Source organism: Dermacentor albipictus, chromosome 1 (genome assembly GCF_038994185.2).
Source record: "Dermacentor albipictus isolate Rhodes 1998 colony chromosome 1, USDA_Dalb.pri_finalv2, whole genome shotgun sequence".
Lineage (NCBI taxonomy): Eukaryota > Metazoa > Arthropoda > Arachnida > Ixodida > Ixodidae > Dermacentor > Dermacentor albipictus.
Window position 1 is genome coordinate 219,726,653 of NC_091821.1, and position 8,174 is coordinate 219,734,826.

Genomic DNA, 8,174 nt, shown 5'->3' on the forward strand with positions numbered 1-8,174 from the left:
GTAGGCGCCGGCGCCCCTCGTATTAACCGAGCGTACGAGCACAGCGAAGGATCAGAGAGAACGCGGAGCGCAGCAGGGTATAAAAGACTGCGACAGCGAAGAGAGCGCGAGGCGGAAAGCGGAGGAGGAGGGTACGGCGAAAGCGTGAGAATACAAGCGTAGTGTCGAGACGGGCTCTGCGGCGACGATGGCTACGAGATGGCGCCAGCGATGCGCGTGTCGTCTGTTCGCCGATGACGCCGCCAATACCGTATATGGAAACAAAGCGCTGTACGACCGGCGGTCTGTCTGCGGCCGCTGCAGTGAATCGCTCCCACGCGTCACCCACGCGCTGCCTCTCGCGATCTCCCGATTCGTGAGGCAGTCGCACCAGACTTCGTTCCGTTTGCAACGTGCGCCAGCCGATATATCGCGAAATGAAAACACATATAGCGCAGCGCTCAAATTTCTCATTAGGGAATATCGTAATCGTCGGTGATCTTTTTTATTATCGCCGACTGTAAACCTTCATAACTACCATGCATCAGTAGAAGTTGAAGAAATGGGCAGACTAACCACCTCTTGACTAGACGCACGCTTTCGAAAAGACTCTCTTGTTACAGGTGTTTCAGCGAAATAATTCTTGAAAAAGCAGTACAGCAGATATATAAACCGATTTTTCCCCCTTCAATACACTATTTGTGGCAGTGACCGCTATGGAAGCTTCGCGGTTTAACTAAAGTTTGCTCGTTAAGGACGCTGGCGTACATGTTGGGAATGCGAAATCAAAGGAAGAGATTGTTCAAAGCCTATGGCTTTCCATATAGTAGGAATCCCCTGAAACTCACCTCAATTACAATATATTTGTCCACAATATGTTCGTGCTATATACGTATGTGTTCCACCGCAGTGCGCAGAAAATGCTTTGTCAGAAACTGATGCGGCGGAACACCTGTGCGCTAAGGTCGTTATTTTATGTCATTCAGTGGATTTTGCCCAATTAGAGAATGTAGTTTAGCTTATCGCACAATTCTCGAAGCCCACTGTCGCCAAAAATGGGGTGCTGAAAGAACTTTTTTTTCTGAACTGTTTTTTAGGATTACTTTAAGATCTTCGTTCGGTATATTCAGTTTACGTACAGGTACCTATTTTTCTTTTTTGGGGAAATTTATGCCAGATGATGAGTAAGGGGAGCAAAATTCTACAAATGTGGCTAAAAAAGCAAAAAAAAAGTTTCCGCTGCAATGCAACATAGCCGAAAAGCTACTGAGAAAAAGAAAGGCCAAATGTGACGTATACAACATCAGTAATTATCTAAAACATAACGGCTAACGATTTCCATTCATATTTTAGGGGAGAAGGAAAGCAAACTAATCGATGCGAGCGCGGAGTATAAGGTTAGTGTTATTTCATTAATTTTCTTCGTATCAATATAGTCTCGTCTAACTCGAAACAATAATTTCAGCTATTGATGAAAGATTACAAGTCATTATAATGATTCTGAAAAAAAAAATTCTTTTTGAAACTTTGGGCTTGTGGTTGCAGAAAGTTGCAAGTTTTCACGATAGATGGAAAAGCAAATAGTGTCTGCGACAGACATGTTTTATCACTCGTGAATATCCTTTTTTTTTTTACACAGTGGCAACACGCACTACCCATGGTGATAAGAATCAATAGAAGTTCTGGCAGCAACAATATCAAGACGACTGTCGAGTTAATGCCATCAGTATTCAAGCAATGTAACGACACACCGTATTGCCACCACCGAAATTCGTGATTTATGAAGCGTGTACTGCAGGCGAGCTCCTTTTCTCGCGCTGGCTACAAATACAGCGGAATCTCATTCTGCCTCTGGGGCGTGGTACCGGCGCGGCTATGGGTGCGTCGCTCATGCGAACGCTCTTCTTTGTGCAGGTCAGCCAGAATGCAGCGTGCGTTGCTCATTCTATTCTCATTCTGCCGGTACCTCCCTCAGTGCTTTTCGCCAACGTGAGAGCTCGTGCTTTTCGCTATCGACCTGCGTTTTGTAGGCGCTATCGGTTCAAGTTGCTACGCAGTTTCGCATTTTATTAATTTTTTTGTTACTCGTACGTGGTGACGTCGAGGTGAACCCAGGCCCCGACGATACTGTCCTTAAACAGCTTTTAGACGGACAAAAGGAAGCAAAAATTGGGTGCTATTGAAAAACACCATGCCGAAAGTAAGTCTGCCATATCGGACCTGAACGAACGTACGACGAAATTAGGAACGGCGCTTACTGAACTTGAGGAATTGCACAGCGTGGTCAAATGATGCAAACAGATTTGCGAAGTGCAGCAAGTTCGGCTACAGGTGCTTGTAGATAAGGTTGATGACCTTGAAAACCGTAGCAGGAGGTGCAATTTAATTTTTTATGAGCTGAAAGATGATGATGAGGAGCGCGAGACGTACGAAAAGGCTCAGGAACATATCTTAGAAATTTGCCAGTCGAAGCTTCGATGGGAAAGCGTTACAAGAGAGAGAGCACATCGCCTTGGAAGGCGTAGTCCTGACAAAAAGCGGCCAATAACGGTCAAGTTCCTTTCGTTTAGGCAAAAGCAGGCAGTGTTATCAAGCGCAAAGAAATTGAAGGGCTCAGATATTAGTACTTCAGAGGACTTTTCGGAGAACGTGCGCAAGAAGCTTAAACGACTGTGGGATTACGCTAAGGCGAATCGAGAGAAGACTGACCAAGTAAACCTCAAGTTCACCACTCTTTATATAAATAAGGTGAAGTACGTCTATGGTGAATCCCTGGACCAAGTTGCGCAAGCAGACTGACAGGAACTGAGAGCGGATGGATCGGTGCTTTCTTTTCTTACTTTGAATTGCAGAAGTATACGAAATAAAAGTGATGCATTTTCTAGTCTCGTTGATATGTCTAGACCAACTGTCGTTCTTGGATCTGAATCCTGGCTCGATGTTGACGTTGAGGATAGTCAAATATTTCCCAGGGGCTTTGTTTGCTACCCTAAGGACCGAAATCGTCTCGGGGGAGGCGTTTTTATTTTAGTGGATGCGACAGTGTGCTCCCGGGAAATTGATATAGAATGCAGTCAAAGTGAAATGTGGGTAGAGATGAGATTGAAGAACGGTAGGTCACTATCGGTAAGTTCGTTCTATCGCCCACCAGGAAGCAAAGTTAATATTCTTGATGAGCTTACCGCTGCAATGGAAACAGTCAGCACCGATTATCTATTTATAGGTAAAGATTTCAATCTTCGAGAAATCGATTGGTCTCTAGCAGATCCTAGTTCCAGCGCTTTCAGTCAGTCAAGTAAAGAAATGTTGAAGATATGTCACCTCTTCAAGCTAACTCAGCTATTGTTCTAGAGCCCAGAATAGCAAGAAATGTTTTGGATTTATTTTGCACTAACACGCCAGAGTCGGCGCGTTCTACGATAGTGCTGCCGGGCATAAGCGAGCACCAAGCTGTATTGTGCGATATGAATTTGCAGCATGTGAAAGCTGCTAATGGTGGCCCACGGCGTACCGACAGCTATCAAAAAGCACGTGCCAGTGATATGGCCCTAGCTCTAGATTCCTACTTCAATGTGTTTGATACAAAGGCTGAATTCATGAACATTGAAGAGCTATGGAAAGTATTTAAGAACAAGTTGCTGAAGATGCGTGAAAGGTATATGCCATCATGGGGTTAAGAATGCGCGGCGCAGCAAAAATAAGCCGTGGTGTTCGCGAGACGTGAAATGCAAGGCCAGGCAGAGAGCGCACTTTTACGCTGCTTATAAGATAAACCCTTCGTTGAAGCTTAAAGATAAACTCAAGAAAAAAAACTGTAGAGATGAAAACAACTTTGAAGACAGCCTAAGATAAGTTCTTTAACACGTTCCACCTCCGTATACAAAAAGAACGAGATAACTGTGGCAATCCTTTATAATGAACAGTAAAGATGTATTATCAATACCGGCCCTTGATAGCGACGGCGCTACCGTCCATAACGACATCAAAAAAGCGGAGTGCCTTATCTCGTTTTTCAGTTCTGTGTTCGCTGCTCGTGTTGACACTCAAAACTCGGTGGCGCGATCCACCCCAGTGTTGGGTGAGCCCATAAGAGATATCATGATCGACCAACGAGGGATTGAGGTCGCTCTCAAAACATTGAATGCGTCTAAAGCAACTGGGCCCGATGCTTTATCACCTGCATTGCTTTATTTATGCCCACGGGAGGTATTTAAATATTTGTACGTAATCTTCACCAAATCTTCACAAGAGATCTCTTTACCAGATGATTGGAAACTTGCCAATTTCGTCACTGTGCATAATGGGGGACAGCGAAATAGTGTTTTGAATTACCGGCCTATCTCACTTGCTAGCGTTGCATATAAGTTACTTGAGCATGTGCTTTACAGTAATGTTATAAGCCATATGAACGTGCACTCCTTGCTCAGCCCCCAGGGGCATGGATTTCGTAGTGGATTTTCCTGTACAACACAGCTGCTTGAGTTGACGCATGACTTAGCAGAAGCTTTGGGATAAAGGTTTCTCTGTTGACTGTTTGTTTCTAGATGTTAAGAAGGCGTCTGATGTTGTCCCTCACTCTTCACTTATAGAAAAATTAGAAATGTGTAATATGAACAGTACGATTGTTAACTGGATAAAGGAATACCTAAATTTAAGAAGACAGAAAGTTGTGCTTAACGGCAAGACATCTCATGAAGTTGATGTGTCCTCTGGCGTGCCCCAAAAATCAGTCATGGGACCACTTTTGTTCCTCATCTATATAAATTATATCTGCTCCAGTATTTCACCGCAAATCAGGCTATTTGCGGATGATTGTGTCTTGTATAGGGTTTTTTCATACTACCAATGGCTACAGTGTTTTACAAAATGACCTGTACAAAGTAAATGAATGGTGCAACAAGTAGCACATGCTCATTAACTTGAAAGAAATCTGTTCATATGCGTTTTTCGAGGAAAAGAACAACTCATGACTTCTGTTACCCTCTAAATTCAACCATTATCTGTTCAGGAGCACAAGCATCTCGGCGTTTATTTCACACCTGTTCTTTCTTGGAACCATCACATTGATCATATCACAACTAAAGATGCCGTGTTCTAGGTTTCCTGCGCAAGAATGAAAAAAAAAAAGCTGCCACTTGAGACAAAGGTATCATTGTACAAACCAAATGTTCGATCATTTCTGGATTATGCTCGTGCTGTGTGGGATCCGTGGTCAGCACGTGACATGAACAATTTAGAAAGAATTCAAAGCATAGCCGTTCGTTTTGTTTGTTCAAATTATACCAGGAATTTCAGTGTTTCAAGAGCAAAAGAAAGCCTCGGTTTGGAACCGCTACAGAAACGCAAGGAATACCTCAGAATGAAACTTTCACAACATATTCCACTCTCGAACAGGTACAGACCCCGGGAAGTATTTTTCCAAGCATTATTACGTTTCACAATGCCTGGACCATGAAAATAAGATTAAAGAAATAGCCTGAAAAACTTGAGCGTTTAAAATATCATTTTTCCCAGAACCATAAGCCAGTGGAACAGATAGATAATTTATTTGAATGAAGGCAGAGAGGTCGGCCTGAGCTAACGCGCTCTAGCCTGCTACCCAGTGGCACAAATCAGCTACCACAATTTTATGATCACTAATTCCGGGCAAATCATGCACACCTGACACAACATTGGGTATATTGCATAGCAACAAGTCGAGAGCATGACCTGTACCGTCCCCACGTGAAGCATCGCGAACATGCTGTTCAAGTGTGAAGTGGTTCAAAATGTCAAAAAATGCAGAGTACATGCTCCCTCTGGCTGAATCTCTAGGGTTGTTGAATGGCCAGTGAATCTCAGGCAGATTAAAATCACCCTCAAGAATAACTCAAGATCACTCGTAAAGGTTTCAAGGTAACCTTACAAATGCACAAGGGGATGGGAGGTCACACCAGGCGGGTGATAGAACGAGCTGACTACAAGCCTCTTTCCATTCTCCAAACGCAATCTACAAAAAACCGCTTCGCACTCGGTGTCAGGAAATTCAAGTGGCACATATGTTATATTGGAATGAATAAGTATAAGCACACCACCGTGAGCATATCAATGGCTTCGAAAGCACTGATATCCTTCAGGGATCACCACGTCGTTCTAAATACTTGGGTCAAGCCATGATTCCGTACCCAACACGATACTTGGCTCAAGCGATGAAAGGAGAAAATGGAAGTTATCAATTTTATTTTTTTATGCTCCGGAAGTTTGTCAGCAAAGCACTAATCGGCCGTTTGACATCAAGTGCATCGCGAGCTCATATCTGAATGACATGTTTAGTCGTGATGTCCCACTGCAGCCGCCTCCCCCCCCCTCCCCCCCCACCAAATGCAGTATGTCATACTTCACTTTAGTCTTTGTGCCCTGTTGGGCATTTTGCTTAGCGTATATGCCAACAACATTTTGCGCTTTTCTCGGACGGTGCGTGTGAAATCTTCGGATATGATTTTGTTTGTCTGAAGAGGTATTTCACAACGCTTGATTGACGTGGTGAGAGCAGGCCTCGAAGTCGCGCAAGCGGGGTTCCTAGCCTGCGGCAGAAAAATTATCCGCAGCCACTATTTGATGGGAAGCTGAGTTTGTGACCTCGACCCTGGCAGCAAATGCACCACGAATCCCCAAGATGAAAAAGTGAAGCACGCTCGAAAATTTTGCTTAATATGAGCTGGGTGTAGTCTCATAATAAAGCTTTAAAGCACCGAAACTGTAATAAGCACAGTTGTCTGCTCTCACTTTTCAAACTGCAATTATTATTTTCATACATTCTTTGTCCATGCATTCATGGCAAATTATTTAACGAAGCTTGGCCCAAACTTTTACTCATGAAAATAGTAATAAATGAACGTCGTATCAATGCACATAAGTTTAAACATTATGTTATTTCTTAGCGCATACCTGCCGAATGGCGTACAAGCTGCAGGCTGTGGGCGGCGCAGCCAAATCGAAATTGCTCCAACTGATGAAACTCGCTTAAAAGCTCCTTGCTTAAGCGTTCTGGGCAGTCCTCGAAATTGTCATCATCATCGTGCTCTTCAGTCCCCCACCCGGTAAATGCAAATGCCTTTATCATTGATGAAGCGTTATCTGTCACCACGCGAAGGACCTAAAAAATGAAATAAAAACAGTTAACGGAGGCGAAATTGTACGAAAATACATATTTCACCTTGCAAGCGATGTTCCACTGAAGCAATGCTGCGTCATACTCGGAGCAGATCCGAGCAGCTGTGTGGCTCCCCGTCAGGCGAGTGAAACTGAGGAGGTACGTACGTGTTAACCGTAAAGTCGCCGCGTCCACGAATTTTGCTTCGACAGCCAGGAAGCCCTCCGTAGACCGCGACGTCCACACGTCTAGTGCGATAGACGTATTCCGTTCCTGCCAAAGACTATGATATTTTGGTCTGCAGCGCTGATACTTTCCAGGGCAGGAACATCTCTCTGAGGTCACCCCGCGATGGCAACATGTAGCCCAGGAGGACCCGAACCTGAGGCGGCTTATAACATTGTCAAACTTATCCTTACGAATTGTTTAAACCCCTCCCTCTCGACAACAGGAAAGGGCTCCATGTCAGTGCAAATCACGTTGATTATGGCGTCGTCAAGAGCAGCCTTTCGATTAACAGGCACAGAGCTACACCGAGCGGTGAAGGCCGACGTCATCTTCGGCTGGCTTGCCAGCCCTTTGTCTTGTTGTGTGTGCTCACGTTAATGGTTTCTTTTTAGGTGCCGAATCAAATAATATGGAACTCCGAATACTGCATGTACAGTTTCGGAGCAAAGCTTGCAGCGTGCAGCTTGTTTGTTTTCTTCGTGGGTAATTTTAAAAAATGTTTCCAATGTGCCATGTTGTCGGACTTACTGCGTGCGTGAGCTGCTGAGCGCAGGCGCCAGTGTGGCAGTGTGTTATGGAAGCGCTTTTTATTTGGAAACGAGGGTGGGGTGGTAGCACAGTGCGGAGGGGGATGCTTCGAAGCATTGTCTAGCATTCACAGTATGAACGAGCTACTAAACGAACCATTGGGCTTCTCTAGCCGCCAACAGGAGCCATCATGGCTCCTGTTGGACCACCCCCCGCCCTAGAACAGAGCTCCTATAGAACAGAGCGAACATGGGTTTTCTTCGGCGCGAATCGTCGCATCGGGGCTCGGGGAGGCGCCGCCGTGGCC